Here is a 19,106-nt window from a genome sequence, read left to right on the forward strand (position 1 = left end):
CGGACTTAGTCCCCTGCTGTAATGACTTAATCCCCTGCTGTATTGTTCTCTCTGTATTGAATTGCAGCTGAGAATAATAGATGAAAGGCTTATGCTAATAAACCTTGGTGCACCTAGGCGCAGCAGAGAAGCCTAGATGAGTGAGGCTCCATCTGTACTTAAATTCGAGATTAAGACTATAGGGGTTCCCAGTGGTGTCAGGATTCTGGTGTCGGTGATCTGGTGGTTGCATCATGAACGCCTGGATGCCAGCTACATCTTCCAGACATTGGTAGCAATGTGAATGTGGGGATGGAGGGTTGCCAGTGCTTTAATTTTCTTCTGTGATGGATAAGTTGCATATACTCTCTAAGTATGTTAAGGGGTTAAATGTACAAGAAAATTGCTACCTTTTATAGCATACCCTACATGTAGATTGAGTGTATGTTGCTTTTTCCAGGGGATGCATTTTAAATGAGGTGCCTTCCCTGGCTTGGAGAATCAACACTTCTTCTTAACATTCTTTAATAATTATTCAGGAGCTAAACCATTCTTTTCTCTAAATATCTGCACCTCTCAGTGGTAGAGGAATGTCAATTTATGGTAGAAGCCTGCTGGTAAAACCACTAATGTCAATCAAAGATTTACCTTTGTAAATGTTAATGTACAGTACATAACCAGGGCCAGTCTTTGTAAGGAAACACCTGGAAGGTACACTGGTTCTCAGCAGATATCTCAACTGGAATATTGTACCCCAGGGTGATACTTCATCTGGCACCTTTAGAATATCCCTTAAAGAGGCAAGGAAAATGAAGAAACCATACACGAGCACCAGCTTGTGTACACTTAGTGACTACTTCAGCGGAGCAGGACTACACTTTGTATTCACATTCCCACATATTTGAGAATTGATAATTTGTTTATTCATCATCAGTGTCTGTGCTGGCTGCTTGCCTATGAAATTGGCCAGATTACTAACTCTGACCATGCTCCCATCTTATTGTGAGTTTTATATCCCTGACCCTGCTCCTAGACATTGTAACTGGGCGCACTTAATGACTATAACCCTATTGTAAATCACAGTTGAGAGGCTTTAGTAGACTACATTTACTTTAATGATACTGAGGCCACATCGAGGATTGCCTTATGGGACGCTCACAAATGTATACTGAAGGGTCATTGCATTTAACTAAGGTTATTCCTTATAATATAAAAAATAGAATGCAAAAACTCAATACTTCATTATATTTGGGATCTTGAGACTACGTATACATCTTCCTTTTACTCAGGTCTTGGGTGAGCTTCAGAATGCTAGATCGTTCTTAAATCACCTCCTGAATGAGGGCTAAAAGAGCAAATAGAAGGTGTAGCTTTAGATATTTTCAATAGGGAAACAGGCATGGGAAGCTACTTGCTAGAGAACTTTGGGCCCAGAGATCACTGACTTATTTCCATAGTATTAAAGACAACTATGACTCTCTAAAGCAGGCATGTCCAAACTGCGGCCCTCCAGCTGTTGAGAAACTACACATCCCAGCATGCCCTGACACAGCTTTAGCATTCTCTGACAGCAAAACTGTGTCAGGGCATGCTGGGATATGTAGTTTCACAACAGCTGGAGGGCCAAAGTTTGGACATGCCTGCTCTAAAGTATATGGAAAAACTAATTGCAGGCATCTCTACTCCAAACTCTTCAATTTGTCCCCACCGTTCTCCTCCCAGGAGGTTTCTCTATCACATATTACAAATTGTTTGTAGACAAACTACCTGCCATTCTCGTTTCTGCTTTCAATTATGTTTCTGCAGAGAATACTTTCTCTTCCAATTACTTGACTTCCCATTTTATGGTCATTCCGAAATAGGGAAAAAACCCTGTTGTATGCTTCAGCTACCACCTGATCTCAATTCTCAAAATTGTTTATGAAACTAATAGCAAACCACCTGAAGCCCTTGCTCCAGACTTTGATTTACTCTGAACAGGTGGATTTTTGGGCCTGGTAGAGAGGCTAAAGGTAATACGACAAATTAGATCTTTTATTTGCAGTATCTAATACCTACTGTAGGTGCCTATTCTGCTCTTATCTACTGATGCCAAGAAGGCAATTGATTGAGGGGACTTATGACAGTGGGTTTATGACAGGGGTCTTGGAGCATGGGTGTAACTGGGTGTTAAGTGCTTAAATAGGATTTTAGCACATTATACCTCATCCTCTACCCATATACTAGTGACTGGTCTTTTGTCTGATAAGATATCAATATTTAATGTTACATGTGGTGATTATTAATGTATGCAAATTTCAAATGTACAGTACCTACTGTATGTGAGTGTTTTAATGTTTTGATCTGATTATATTGTTAAATATGTTGCACTACATGTGCCTTTCCAAAATCTTTTTTTTTTGTTTGTTTGTTTGTTTGTTTGTTTGTTTGTTTAATTGTTTTTTCTGAACATTTCAAAATTTCTGATAAGGTCCACATTAAAGAATAAACAGTTTTTAAAAATAAAACAGCTCAATTAATCCTATTGGGTTTATTTGTCCTGTGCTATGCATAGCTTGTTTATGAATTTACAGCAAGATTGGTTGAGCTCATATAGTATTACAGATAATACAAGTTATCTGAATTCCAATTGAATAACTTCAGTGTGGGGACAGAGAATATTGATTCCAAGGTCTTGTCCTTATGAATCTGCTGGTTTAAAAATCACATTTATAGTACAAGGTTAATTTGTTTATAAATACTGCTGCTTCAAGAAAACATCTTACATTGGCTCTATAGCAATGTATGGTGTACTCCATGCTTGCCATCGAATAGAGTAACAATCTGTCCAACATTTAATGAATCAGTGGAATAAGTTTTAGGCTGCACATATAAATCTAGACTGTACTGAGCTAACTTCTGTTTATACTGCAATTGGTTTCCTTAATGTCTTTTGGGTAATTTAATTGGAGGCTTCACTTCTAGATTAGTTAGGAAAGGATCATCGCTGCTGGTAAATCCAGGTCGTAACATAGTGCTGCTGCTCAAACCTCATCTGACTTTACCTACATAACCGTGAGCTGTGCCTGCAAGGATCATTCAGAGTGGATGAGAATGACTTCAAATTTGCTCCAATGAAATAATTTTTATTGGCTTCACCATTATGTTGCTAGGTGTATGTTAGTAGCTAGTGTTCTGTAAGTAGGATTACTGTCGCTGGTTGCAAGTGAGAGTGAAAAGGTCTGCAATTCCAAGGGTCATTACATGACAGACTATAGTGCTAGAGCAGTACTGCAAACAGGTTCCAGGAGGCATTGTCAGTTGGCAGAAGCAGAGATTGGTACACAGTAGCAACAGGGACTTGCGGTGAGGTAAATGGCTCAGCAGGCACTGGCTAGCACCAGAGCCACAAAATATGAGCCAAAGGGTTCAGGTGGGCATTATGCAAAGGTGCAGCAGTATAAACTCCTGGAAAGTTGGTGAGTTTTGATTAGAGACGTGCAGAAAAGATTAGCGCTCACCTGCCATAGACTTTTAACTACATTGTTTTCACTATAAAAATGATTAGAATAATAATAATTTTTATTATAACTCTCACACCCTCCTGACACTTGGCCAACATTGCTGAGTGATCATATCATACAACCCATTAAGAACCTAGCAATCTGGTGGAGCATTATGCACTAGGTAGCATCAATCCTTGTGTATCAATGCCTATTTCCCTATAGATTGTAAGCTTGCGAGCAGGGCCTTCCTACCTCTATGTCTGTCTGTTGATCCCCAGTTTTGTTCTATTACTTTTGTTCTAATTGTAAAGCGCAACAGAATATGCTGTGCTATATAGGAAACTGCTAATAAATAAATAAAGAAGATATTTCTAACAAATTATTTGTAATTTTCATATACTTTATACAGTCAAATCTCTGGTCCAGATGTTAGTACTGTATGACAGGAAAGGCTCTGACTCACCTGCCTCATCCCACCGCACATCACTGAGTAACAAAACATCAGGGCAGAACAGCACTTATAACCTACAGTATCAGCAAAGCTGCACAATTACTTATGTGCATGAGAAATTTCCATATTGAAGCAATTGTCTAGGACTGGTTTTCCCTACAGCAGAGGGCCTTGTCATTTTCTTGTTCTAGTACAAACACAGCTAGGTTATTTAGTACTGGAGCTTACATACAAATTGTTAGATTCATTGGATTAGATTATCAAATATATAATTACTAGATCTGTAAACATTATGCACAAAACATATTTTCTAGGGTACGAAACAACTTTCTCTATGTTCAATCAGAGGTATTGGTAAACTCACCACGGTGATCACACTGTTCTAAATTTCACCAATTATTTTTCTTCCTCATCAGCCACGACTAAAGTGACAAGAGTTTTCTTCTGCAATCTCAGGAAAGTGACTATTTACTGCAGTGTGTGTCTCAGTTTTAATTATATCCATTTGCTAAAACGCATCTCCTGAACTTTCTATCCCCATTAACTGGTTTCCGAATTCTTTTATTTATCAAGTGTTTTATGCAATTACTGAGGACTCCAGCTTTGATTCACTCACGAGTAAATAAGTCTAATAGGTTTGTTCCACCAGTTTGTAGATATCCACACAAAGGTGAAAAAAACAACAGCTTGCTAGCAAACCCTTTGTTCTTAACAAGACACATTCTAGTATTTGTCACAGCAAGTAATACCTACTGTAGTATGTTATGTCGGTAAAATAAATATATTTTCACACTGTGAAGTAATGTAATATTTTGCTCACTTATTCATAGCAACCTCAGAACTGCAAATGAAATCTGTATTGTAACATAGTGCCTGTTAAAGTAGAAATATCCTTACCACTTTCCCCACCATAGTATCCTTCCTTTTAATTGTCTTCCAACACATCCTCATAGTTGTAATTATTATCTTAAATTATTCTCAACTTTAGAAAAAAGCAATCAAGAACAGGAATGTACTGTAACAGCACCTCATTGGTCCCTTAGATACATTTGGAGGGATAGCAGCACCTCTACAAGGGTGGTCTTCAGTTTACCAGCTGTCGGGATCCCGGCGCACAGTATACCGGTGCCGGATTCCCGGCAGCCGGCATACTGACACTTTATCTCCCTCTTAGGGGTCCACGACCCCCCTGGAGGGAGAATAAATAGCATGGCGCGCGTAGCGTGCCACAGTGTCCGCAGCGTGGCAAGCACAGCGAGCCCACAAGGGGTTCATTTGTACTCGCCACGCTGTCGGTATGCCGGCAGTCAGGATTCCGGTGCCGGTATGCTGGTCGCCGGGAGCCCGGCCACCGGCATACAATACTACACCCCCTCTACAATCCCTTTTCTGCTGAGCATGCATAGGGGTCTCTGTTTAAGCAATGAAACCCTATTTGGGTGAGATGAAGTAGTGTTTTACTTCCATCACATGTCCCAGCACAATGGCCATGGGGGGTCATTCCGAGTTGATTGCTCGCTGATGTTTTTTGCAGCACAATGAACAGGTTATTACTGCGCATGCATATGCACCACAATGCGCACGCACGTTGTACGGGTACAAAGCGGATTGTTGCTGGGTGATGGATTTAATGAAGAATCCATTCGCATAGCCGATCGCAAGGCGATTGACAAGAAGAGGGCGCTTATGGGTGTCACCTGAACGTTTTCAGGGAGTGTTTGGAAAAACGCATGCGTGTCCAGGCGTATGCAGGGCGGGTGTCCGACGTCAATTCCGGGACCAAAAAGACTGAAGTGATCGCAGCGGCTGAGTACTTAGAAACTGCAAAAAACCTTTTCATCCCGCTCGGCTGCACACGCGTTTGCACACTTGCAAAGCAAAAACACACTTCCCCGTGGGCGGCGACTATGCATTTGCACGGCTGCTAAAAGTAGCTAGCCAGCGATCAACTCGGAATGACCCCCATGTTACTGTCTGCAACAGTAATACAGTACTTCCAACCCTTATAACAGCACACATTCAGGGCCGGAGCTTCCACTAGGCAGCTTTAGGCAGCTGCCTAGGGGCGCCGGGACCTGAAGGGGTGGCCTGCTACAGCTGCATGAAAAAGGTAGTGAGGTCCTACATCTCATAGCAGCCGCAATCCCCCTGGCACAATTTTCTACAGTAACCGCGACTGCCAAGCTCCTGTATTGCAGCCTCCAGCTCCACCTTGCACAGGCAGTAACTTTGACAGCTCCTGGAGTCCTGGCTGGGGGTGACAAGCAGCGCTGCTCTTCATTCCAGGCTCTTTCACAGACTACTCAGTTCCAACTCTGCATCGCAGCCTGCAGGTAAGGTGGCTGCACAGTGCACTCTCTGCATTTAATAAGAAAAGAGGGGGAGAGCAGCAGTCTGGGGAGGGGGAAGGGGGGGGGAGAGGAGCAGTTGGCATGCACACAGATGGTGGAGGGGATAGAACAGACAACATTTAAAAGAGTGGGGGGGGGGGCAGCAGGAGCCCACACAGACTGAGGAGAAGGGAGCAGCCATACAACAGACGGGGTGGGGGTGAGCAGCAGTATGCCTTTCTCCTGAAGGGCAGGTAGGGGGAAGGGGCAGTAGGCAGAAGTTTTGCCTAGGGTGCCAAGAGACCTTGCACCGGCCCTGCACACATTACAACCTCCCCCACTGCTGTGGTTGTAAACCTATATGTTACACTAAGGTTTGTTAACAAGCAGTATCATGTTAGTTCATGTTAATAGGTATTAGGTAAGTAAGGTGTTGGTAACAGCGAATTTTGCAAGCAATGCATATATTAAGGAGCTCATGAAGTTAAGCCTCTGTTTATTTATAGCATGTACCATATGCATTTGTTTTGCATTATACACATGTGACTCTTAAACCAGGAGAGCCAGAAAAGGAGGCAGGAAATGGAAGGCAGGCATAGGCAGAGGACAGAATAAGCATATTCATGTACTGTAATTGTGACTAAGGTACTGTACACCTGGACACAGATGCATACAGACTTGTCAGGAAATGTACCTCTAGCAGGTACTGATTGACTATCAAAACAAGAAAGTACCTAATTTTTTTAGCTGACTGCAACTTGACTCTTCTAGCTGATAATGTTTCATTCATTCTTTATAGTGGTGGTATATAATAGGAAGTCCCAGTTGTGTATTACCATTTGGTCTGTTGTAGTAAGATTGAGAAACCATTTTAGTTGAAAGAAACAATATATTTTTAACACTATTAGATAGAATGAGTCTCCATTTTGTTTAAGAAAATGCTTTCGATTTAGTCAGCAGTATGTTTAAAAACAGTAGAGCTTAATCTGAGTCAGATACTGCTGTGACTGTGTCTTTTGCTGTAGTAGAATCTGTGACTTTATGATAAGACTAGTATCAGCCCTACCTCTTGTGTACATATGTGTGTCTGCATGCAAAAAGGCTGCAACTCCTACTACAGTAAATGCAGATTTTCCATCACAGTATGGCCTTCAATATACTGCACATTATTTAGTGTCTGAGTCCCAAACCACTCCCATGAAACTCCCATAGCTCTCTCATCAGAAGGGATATCTTGGAGCAGGGTTACTTTTGGGTCAGAACAATCCAGAATGCTGTTCCTGAAGTTCTGATCTAAAATGATCTCATTAGGAATGGCACTTTGGAACATCTGCGGCCTGCCCAAGGCAATGGTGTTAGGGTGAAGTGGCACACAGCCATTTAAAATGTGGCTCTGGCCATCAGCCAATCAGAAGCAGAGCTACCAGCCAACAAACGTAAAATAGCTCACAAACCGGCGCCATATTTAAAATGGCCGCCAGCAGTGGGACACAGTGAAAGGAAGGAGAGACGTTTGCTGTACTCTCCACTCCTCAGACACGGACATCAGAGCAGCAGCAGCAGAAGATGGGTGAGCACTACTGGGGGCAGATTGCATAATTATCACTACTGGGGGCATTGTGTATCTCGCACTACTCTGGAGGGCATTGTGCATCTGGTACTATTCTGCGGGCATTGTTTATCTGCCACTACTCTGGGGGCAATTTGTATCTAGAAATACACTGGGGCATTGTTTATCTGGCACTACTGGGGTCATTATGTATCTGGCAGTATACTGGTAGCATTGTGTATCTGGCACTATACTTGGAACATTGTGTAGCTGGTACTACACTGGGGGCATTGTGTATGTGCCACTATACTTGGAACATTGTGTAGCTGACACTATACTGGGGGAATTGTGTATCTGCAATTATACTGAGGGAATTGTGTAATTATGCCACTACTGAAGCTAAAATTTGGGTTTCTGTATTGCCTTCTGATTATGTTTTAATGTATGCTATCTCCCGCGTAACAACATTTCTGAAACTACTCGCCTCTAGGCAACTCCTTATAGAGTTAAAAGAATATGAATGGCACTAAATATTTATGTACTTTGATTGCCACATTGTCCTGAATCACCCCATGGAGAATAACAAGTCTTAAGTGATGATCTCAATGTTCTTAGACATAATCACACCCCAAGTGCCTATCTTTATGACCACTGTTACCTGGCATGAATATCTCTCTGGACCATGGCCTCATCAATATCTCTCCCGATGAACAGAAGTAACCCTAGACCCGAGAACCATCTTTGTGTTTATATATTAATTAGGACATATTGCCACCTGCCGGGGAACACAGTTATTCAAAACATTTATTGCACTCTGAAACTTCCCCTCCATGACCTAATTAGCAAATGGCATTCTTCTAGGATAATTATGTACACCTTGTCTGTAAATTATTTGTATGATGACAATGTGAAATTAAACATACTGTATATATACTGTACTTCTCTGAGCCTGAAGCCAGAGAAATCATGATTGACTTCTTGCTATATACTGAATCTCTGAATAAATTACCTTGCTTATCATCACGAGGGACTGAAAGTGATTTTTTTTTTAATACCCTACGCACTTTATCCTCTGTATATTAACAACCAGAACTGGTTCAAAGAGCCGAGGTCTGGTTATGTTCAGGAGGGGGGACACCATGCAATTTTTCTGTTTTTTTTAATGCTTTACTATATTTTAAAATAGAGATAGAGATTTTACAAACATGCCAGGCAAAATCAGGTCTATTTGAAAGTTCTATTTGTTTATGTATTCCATGTTTTTCCAGCAATGTATGGCTATTGTTGGCAGTGATTGAGAATATGAATTATTTGTAATTTCCCTCATTGTATGAGGTGTATGTGAAAAACAACCGTGTTTGACCGATGTTGTATTAATTCGTATTTGTGTGGACAGCAGTGTATCTCAATATGAATTAGCCCAACACTGCTGAGATTTGTGTTTAGTAAATTTCCGAGTTACATTTTTGTATGAAAATGCAATCTCGAATCAGGATCTCACTAAATTTCTACATTTGTGTTTGCATAAATGTCACCTGGGCTTGTCTGAATGAGTCCAAGGACAAAGCTATCTCTTCCACTGCTGCCTCTGTTGTCTCTCTGTGGTGAAGATATCGACCTCATCCTCAAATTCTTCTCCCCTTTTAGTGTGTACATCCTCCTCCTCCTCAGAGTATTACTTCGTCCCCATCTGGAATCCACCATCACAAGTCCCTGTGTACTCCCTGGAGGCAATTGCTGGTCAAGGTCTTCCCAGAGGAATTTATAATTCATTTTGATGAACATCATCTCAACATTTTGTGGAAGTAACCTCCTACGCCGATCGCTCACAAGGTTACCGGTTGCACTAAAAACACTCTTTCAGAGTACAGACTGGAGGAGGGGCAACTTAGGTAAAATAAAGCCAGTTTGTGCAAGGCCATCCAAATTGCCTCTTTTTCCTACCAGTATATGTATGGACTGTCTGACATGCCTACTTGGATGCAGTCACTCATATAATCGTCCACCATTCTTTCAATTGTGACAGAATCATATGCAGTGACAGTAGACATGTCAGTAATCGTTGGCAGGTCCTTCAGTTCTTTCAATGGTGAAAGAATCATATGCAGTGACAGTAGACATGTCAGTAATCATTGGCAGGTCCTTCAGCACTCGCTCCTGACTGTCCTGCATCAACACCAGCGGGTGGGCTAGTAAATCTTATCCTTTTCCTCTCAGCCCCAGTTGCGAGAGAAAGTGAAGGAGGAGCTGTTGATGGGTCATGTTCTGCTTGAGTTGACAATTTTCTTACCAGCAGGTTTTTGAACCTCTGCAGACTTGTGTCTGCTGGAAAGAGTGATACAATGTAGGATTTAAACCTAGGATTGAGCATGGTGGCCAAAATGTAGAGCTCTGATTTCAGTAGATTGACCACCCTTGAATCCTGGCAAAGCGAATGAAGGGCTCCACCCACAAGTCCCCCATACTTTGCGGAATCACTCCGTTGTAGCTCCTCCTTCATTTTCTCTAGCTGATTATGCAAAAGCCTGATGAGGGTAATGACCTGACTCAAGTTGACAGTGTCTGAGCTGACTTCACGTGTGGCAAGTTCAAAGGATTGGAGAACCTTACACAAGACGAAAATCATTCTCCACTGCGCTTGAGTCAGGTGCATTCCCCCTACTTTGCTTATATCGTAGGTGGATGTATAGGCTTGAATGGCCTTTTGCTGCTCCTCCATCCTCTGAAGCATATAGAGTATTGAATTCCACCTTGTTACTGCCTCTTGCTTCAAGTGATGGCAGGGCAGGTTCAGGTATGTTTGATGGCACTCCAGTCTTCGGCACGCAGTGGCTGAATGCTGAAAGTGGCCCGCAATATTTCGGGCCACCGACAGCATCTCCTGCATGCCCCTGTCATTTTTCAAAAAATTCTGCACCACCAAATTAATTGTATGTGCAAAACATGGGATGTGTTTGGACTTTGCCCAGATGTAATGCAAGCACAATATTGGTGGCGTTGTCCGATATCACAAATCCCCAGGAGAGTCTGATTGCTACTTCTGGTGTCGCTGCTGTTGTTGTTGTGGGAGGTCATACATCTACCCAGTGGGCTGTCACAGTCTTATAGTCCTTCGTCTGCCCTGTTCTACTTGTCCACATGTCCATGGTTAAGTGGACAGTGGGTACAACTGCATTTTGTAGGACACTGTGGACACTTTTTTTCTGATGTCTCTGTACATTCTCGGTATCGCCTGCCTAGTGAAGTGGAACCTAGATGGGATTTGACACCGTGTACACAGTACCTCAAACAATTCTCTAAGTCCCACTGAACTAATGGCGGATACCACTTTGCAATAGGATGACTGCTGTCATATTTCATCTTCCTCTCAAAGGACTGTTGGACAGTCAATTGCTCAGTTGAAGTAGTACAAGTGGTCTTCTGACTTCTCCCCTGGGATGATGATCGACTCCCAGCAGCAGCTGCAGCGGCAGCAATAGCAGGCGTACCACTCAAGGATCCTCTGGAGGAATCCCGCTTAGGAGAAGATTTTCAGTCTTGCCAGTAACATGGCCTGCAGGACTACTGATGTTCCTGACTGAGGAGGAAGTAGACGTTGAGGGAGTTGGTGGTGTGGCTTGCAGGAGCTTGGGTACAAGAGGAAGAAGCGATTTAGGTGTCAGTGGACTGCTTACGCTCTTACCCAAAGTTTCACAACTTGACACTGACTTCTGATTAATGCGCTGCAGGTGACATATAAGGGAGGATGTTCCTAGTTGTTTAACGTCCTTACCCCCTACTTATTACAGATTGACAGAGGCAACACACGGCTTGACACCTGTTGTCCGGATTTGTACAGAAATAGTTCCACACCGAAGAGGTGGCTTTTTTGGTAATTTGCCTTGGCATCACAATGGGATTATTCATCCCACGGACAACAGGTGTCTCCCCTGGTGCCTGATTTAAACAAACCACATCACCATCAGAAGCCTCATCGTCAACTTCCTCGTCAGCACCAGCAACACCCATATCCTCATCCTGGTGTACTTCAACAGTGACATCTTCAATTTGAATATCAGAAACTGTGGGTGCTACTTTCAGCACTTGCAGAGGGTGTGCAAATGGTGAAAGGAGCCACCTCTTCCTGTCCAATGTTGGTAAGCTCAGGCAACACAACCGCTGACACACTTGGTCTCTCCTTGGGGATTTGTGATACCATCTTAGAATGCAAAGTTCTTTCCTGTGATTTTTCCACCTTAATTTTTATCATTTTTATAGTGGGAGGATGAGGTCTTCCATCGTCATGTGAAGCTGAACCACTAGTCATGAACATAGGCCAGGGCCTTAGCCATTCCTTGCCTCTCTGTGTCGCAAATGGCATATTGGCAAGTTTACATTTCTCCTCAGACCATTTAAATTTCTTTTTTTGGGTCTTTTTACTGAAATTTGGCTTTTTGGATTTTACATGCTCTCTACTATCACATTAGGCATCTTGGCAGACGACGTTGATGGGATTTCATCACCTATGTCTTGACTAGTGGCAGCAGCTTCAGCACTAGGAGGAAGTGGTTCTTGATCTTTCCCTATTTTATCCTCCAAATTTTTGTTCTTCATTATTTTTCTGTAGTTACATAACAATATGCGGTACAGGAGAGTGTACCTCTACACCACACAGGGCAAACCCTGTGAAAATTATTTGGATTAAATATTAATAACACCTTTATTTGGAGTAAATAATATACAGCACAGGACTGCACCACTGAATTTATATGGCAGCACCACAGGACTGGATTTACATGGAATTATATGGATTTATATGGACTTATACGGCAGGATCACTGGACTTATATGGCAGGATCACTGGACTTATACGGCAGTACCACTGGACTTATACGGCAGTACCACTGGAATTACAAAGACACGACCTCTCTCTACACTCTCCAATGCCGGAGTGAAAATGGCGGGGACGTGCGGTTCCTTATATGGAAACCAAACCCCGCGAAAATCTGACAGTGGGGTTGATGACACTTTGCCTCATTCTGGTTTCTGAACAAAAGAAATGCTTTGTGCTCCCAATCACTTAGAGTTAATTGACCAATCAATTAGAGGCAGTCTATCATGGAGAATAATTGACTCAATGAGGCTTGACCCTTTTTTAAAAATATTTTATCAAACAATTAGATACCACATAAACACATAAAACAAACAATACATGAAAAATTTACAATTTAAAAATTCAGAGGTTAATACCTCTAGCATATGTAAGCAGAAACACTGTATCTATAATTATAAATGTGCTATTAAGACAGTATACAATGTAACTAAAGTGCAAAATTGAATATCTTGAGAGAGAGGCTCTCTATCAGAATGTAAATTGATTCTACCACTGGCGTCCCAGTATAAAAGCATATATACTGTCCACAGAAGGCTCCGCAAAAACTAGTATGGGACTATTAAGGCAAAACAAACAATGATAGTTACCCCCGTGCTGGTTCCTGGAGTTTATCACAGGGTCCTGTATGCAAATGCACGAGGTAGATGTAATGATTTTTAGTTGATGCCTCAGTGATAATTGGAAGGCAAACTTGCTGAAGTGCTCTCACCTTCGTTAGAGAAGCCGGCAATTGACCATATGATGATATTATATTAGGAACTTCCCAACAAGGGATGTGATTGATTCAGCTGGTGATTCGTCTTGAGGAAGTCTCCGTTGCTAGGAGACGAAACGCGTTGATGCCCCCTTTTGCGAGTTCATTATTGGACATCTGATATTTGGCCTCAGTGGTCTTGTGTGTATGAGTTCTGAGTAGCCATTGGAATACAGTCACCATAAAGTGCTCCAGTACACAGTTTTTGTCGTATAAAATGAACATTTCTGCCAGTATGTGTCTTCCCAGGGACAGACAAAGCTGCCTCCTCCTCCTCCTCCTGCCTCTCCTCATCCCTAGTTCAAATACAAATACAAGTACAAATAACTCTCTGTCAATAGCACTAAACTCACCTCTACTTCACTGTCTCCTTCACAAACCTACCAAAGGACAAAATAGCCAAGCTGGGAATTATTTAGAGACTGTGAGGCACAACTCAAGCAGCTTTTCAGTGCCAGTGAGCAACTCACATCAGTTTGCGAGATTGCAAGCTTACCCATGAGAAATCACATGTGATGTTACCTGTGAATTATGTAGACCCCAGAAATCTTGCACCTTATTTAATTGAACTCTCATTGAACTCGCATTGAGTAGGTGCAAGTTTGTTCTCATAAACAAACTCACAACTTATTACCTTCAACCCCAAATCTCTGGTTACATTCAGACTGACTGATTTTTGTTGTTTTAGCCTCAAAAGTAAACATTGAAATAACAAGTTACTAAATCGTTGGATATTAAAAATGATTGTTCTGAAAAAAACAATGCACATTTTAAAATATATCCCCATAATAAACCACTATAGACTCTGTTTACAACCAAAACACATATGAAAAATATATATTACAATTGTTTTATTTTTTTCTATTTTCCCAGTGTACAGTGCATGCTTAGCAAATTTCAGATTACCATATTGAAATGCTTAATAGAAATTGCCTTAAGCAAGCTCATTTTGGTAACCTCCTAATAAAGAAAAACAAAAGTTAAATTTTTGTTACTCAGTGAAAAAGAATAAAATGTGATAATGGACTATTACTTTGTGTTTATAAAAAATAAAAAAATGTAAGTGGGTGTTTTTACTGTTTTTGGTACATTTGATACTTGTTTATAAAAATATGCACTTTCTATTTTTTATGTGAAACAACTTTAAATACATAATTATAGAACATTATACTTTATTCGTGTCATTACAAGCCATGGTGCTTTCATCTACAGAGCTAAAGCTGTGTTCAAATGAACTTATGTCCTGTTGATTTTTCAAAACAAATTTTATTAGTGCATAGTTAAAAAAAATAAAAGAGTGAAATCAATTAGCTATATTCCAAATAGCAGTGTTTTAGTGGTGAGATAAGGGCTGCAGGAGCAAGAGAAGTCCTCTACTCTGCATCATGATCATATTAATGCAAGACGGTAAAACACAGAAGCCCCCCATAAGCATAAAGCAATCTAGTAAGTAGTAAATATTATAGGAGGCGGTTGCAGTCATAGTGACATCCATGATAATGTCTATAGAGCCACAGCACTGGATCATTGTAAAAAAAAGGATTTTAATACCTACCGGTAAATCCTTTACTCTTAGTCCGTAGAGGATGCTGGGGACACTTCAAGAACCATGGGGTATAGACAGGATCCGCAGGAGACATGGGCACTTTAAGACTTTCAAAGGGGTGTGAACTGGCTCCTCCCTCTATGCCCCTCCTCCAGACTCCAGTTATAGGAACTGTGCCCAGGGAGATGGACATTTCGAGGAAAAGGATTTATTGTTAAACTAAGGTGAGATACATAACAGCTCACACCTCAAGCACACCGTACAACATGGTAGTCAACAACGCAAGTCAACGGCATGAACAACATCAGCAACAGGTTGACCATAAACGTAACACAATATGTGTGTAACCATAACTAATAACTGCAGACACAGTACGCACTGGGATGGGCGCCCAGCATCCTCTACGGACTAAGAGAAAAGGATTTACCGGTAGGTATTAAAATCTTATTTTCTCATACATCCTAGAGGATGCTGGGGACACTTCAAGAACCATGGGGTTTATACCAAAGCTCTAGAACGGGCGGGAGAGAGCGGATGACTCTGCAGCACCGATTGACCAAACATGAGGTCCTCATCAGGCAGTGTATCAAACTTGTAGAACTTCGCAAAGGTGTTTGAACCTGACCAGTAGCCACTCGGCAAAGTTGTAAAGCCGAGACCCCTCGGGCAGCCGCCCAGGATGAGTCCACCTTTCTGGTAGAATGGGCCCTCATCGATTTCGGTAACGGCAATCCAGCTGTAGAATGAGCTTGCTGAATCGTATTACAGATCCAGCGTGCAATAGTCTGCTTGGAAGCAGGAGCCCCAATCTTGTTGGGATCATACAGGACAAACAGAGCCTCTGTTTTCCTAATCTGAGCCGTTCTGGCTACATAAATTTTCAAAGCTCTGACCACATCTAGAGACTTCGATTCCGCTAAGGAGTCAGTAGTCACTGGCACCACAATAGGTTGGTTCATGTGAAACGATGACACCACTTTTGGCAGAAATTGCCGACGAGTTCTCAACTCCACTCTATCTTCATGGAAGATAAAATAGGGGCTCTTGTGAGACAAAGCCGCCAATTCAGACACCCGCCTTGCAGAGGCCAAGGCCAACAGCATGATCACTTTCCAAATGATGAATTTCAACTCTACCTTACGTAAAGGTTCAAACCAATGAGATTGCAGGCACTGCAACACCACGTTAAGACCCCATGGTGCCACCGGGGCACAAAGGAAGGTTGGATGTGCAGCACGCCTTTAACGAAAGCCTGAACTTCTGGAAGGGAGGCAAATTCTTTTTTAAAAGAAAATTGACAAGGCCGAAATTTGTACTTTAATTGAGCCTAACTTTAGGTCCGCATCCACACCTGCTTGCAGAAAATGGAGAAAACGGCCCAGCTGAAATTCTTCCGTAGGAGCCTTCTTGGATTCACACCAAGACACATATTTTCTCCAAATACAGTGATAATGTTTCACCGTTACTTCTTTTCAAGCCTGAAGAAGTGTGGGAATGAGTTCACTGGGAATACCCTTTTGGACTAGGATCCAGTGTTAAACCTCCAAGCTGTCAAACGAACCGTGGTAAGTCTTGGTACACGCACAGCCCCTGCTGTAACAGATCCTCTCATAGAGGAAGAGTCCAGGGATCTCCTATGAGCAATTCCTGAACATCTGGATACCAGGCCCTCCTTGGCCAGTCTGGAACAATGAGGATTGCATGAACCCTTGTTCTTCTTATGATCTTTATCACTTTTGGAATGAGTGGAATCGGAGGGAACACATATATCGACTGAAAACACCCACGGTGTCACAAGGGCATCCACCGTTATTGCTTGAGGGTCCCTCGACCTGGAACAACATCTCGGAAGTTTCTTGTTGAGACGAGATGCCATCATGTCTATTTGAGAAATTCCCCAATGACTTGCCACTTCTGCAAAGACCTCTTGATGCAGACCCCACTCTCCTGGATGGAGATCGTGTGCTGAGGAAGTCTGCTTCTCAGTTGTCCACACCTGGAATGAAGACCGCTGACAGAGCGCTTACATGTCTTTCCGCCCTGCGGACAACTTTTGTGGCTTCTGCCATCGCCGCTCTGCTCTTCGTTCCGCCCTGGCGGTTTATGTACGCCACTGGTGTTATGTAGTCCGACTGAATCAAGATGGGCAGATTGCGAAGAAGTTGTTCTGCTTGTAGAAGGCCGTTGTAAATGGCCCTTAATTCCAGAATGTTTATGTGTAGACAAGCTTCCTGGCTTGACCATTTTTCCTGGAAATTTTCCCCCTGTGTGACTGCACCCCAGCCTCGGAGGCTCGCATCCATGGTGCCCATGATCCAGTCCTGGATCCTGAACCTGCATCCCTCTAGGAGGTAAGAGCTGTGCAGCCACCACAGAAGTGAGATTCTGGTCTCGAAGATATTTCTGAGTATTCTTGTTCAACACCAGTTCTTGCCCTCAATAAGGAAATAAAATGTACAATAGTATAGTACTGTCAACCTCTGAACAAAAATGATCTAAAAATGAGGTATAATCCGTACCAAATAGTAATGTCTAAATAATAGACAATATGCGTGGTGTAAGAGAGAGGATATGATTTTTCCTTGAGTGGTCCCCAATCTTTCATCCATCCATCACTCCATATGAAACATTCTCATAAAAAGGGATAAAAGCAGATATAGTGTAATACTGATTTAATGGATATAAAAAGCCAAATGGAATGGTTGGACTCTCACCATAATATGGACATCATAAGGCAATATGCGTGGTACAAAAGAGAGGATATGGATTTTCCTCAAATGATCCCCAGTATTTCATCCGCACATCACTCCATAGAAAAGATTCTCATAAAAACAGAATAGGAACAAATATAGTGTAATATTGCTTTAATAAATATAAAAAGCCAAATGGAATGGCTGGACTCTCACCATAAGATAGAAATCACAAGGCAGATAGAAAAATATAACCAGGCATCCCCAGCACCTTGCAAGTCCTCCCACGGGTCCTTTCCAGACTCCCACTTGGTCACCAGCCAACGCGTTTCAATACTTTGAAGTATCTTTTTCAAGGCATGTGTTGTTCCCATCACAGAGGATATCCTATTTATACCCCCACACTGATGACATCATCTCCCAAACATAAACACCTATTTCCAGACATGGATTTACCTATCCTCTAAACATCCTATACTTGACACTGTTAAGCATCCCATCCCCTTATCCTGTCCGGACATTAGTATTCCCCCTTCTTGGCGGCAAATGTTATGACCTCCCAGAATCTGTTTTCTAAGCTCCCGGTTTTTTAAGTGACGTCACATCCGCCAAGTGACCCGCACACGCTTTCTGCTACTCTTTCTGGTAGTAACGTACTTCCGTTTGCGTCACTTCCGGTTACGGCGGTTATGCCACTTCCGGTCCTGGCGGTTTTTGCGTTCCACTGTTAGTTCCGGGATTTTATTTCCATTCAGCCGCTCAGCACATGGCAAAACGTGCTTTGTTGCTGGGGTACTTATTCATCAGGGGAACAGTCACTTTTTTCCAAGAATAAAATCCGGCACCGTATATAAATGGGAAAATGAATACAATTAGACACATACTAACATTATAAAATCTATTAAAAATCATGATTCATAAGTTAATAAATTATCCTTATAAAAACCATTTTAATTCAAAATCTTTGTTGATGCCGTTGGGGGTCAAAGTATTGTAATTATATATCATGGTCATCTCATTTTTGGCTAATTTGACCGCAATATCTCCCCCTCGGGCATCAGGAAGGACCTTTTTCAATACATAAAAATTCTTAATGTGTCTAATATCACTGTCATGAATTTCTTTAAAATGTTTTGAAAGTGCATGTGTGTCTCTACCTTTCCTAATGTTCCCTAAATGTTCCCCCAGTCTTACTTTAAACGCCCTACCCATCCTACCTATGTAAAATTTGCCACATGTACACTCGATGGCATATATAACATTAAAGGAATGACACGTTAAAAATTGGTTGATCTTAAACCTCTTTTTGTTAATCTCCACCTCAACCATTTTTTTACCAAATGTGTTGGGTATTTGTTTACATCCTACACAACTTCCACACCTAAAAAAACCCTTAGTTAAAATATTACCCTGTTTCGGGGAGGGTGGGCACAGACTCTTTACTAATTT

This window comes from Pseudophryne corroboree, chromosome 6 (assembly GCF_028390025.1).
Source record: "Pseudophryne corroboree isolate aPseCor3 chromosome 6, aPseCor3.hap2, whole genome shotgun sequence".
In the NCBI taxonomy this organism is placed as follows: Eukaryota; Metazoa; Chordata; class Amphibia; order Anura; family Myobatrachidae; genus Pseudophryne; species Pseudophryne corroboree.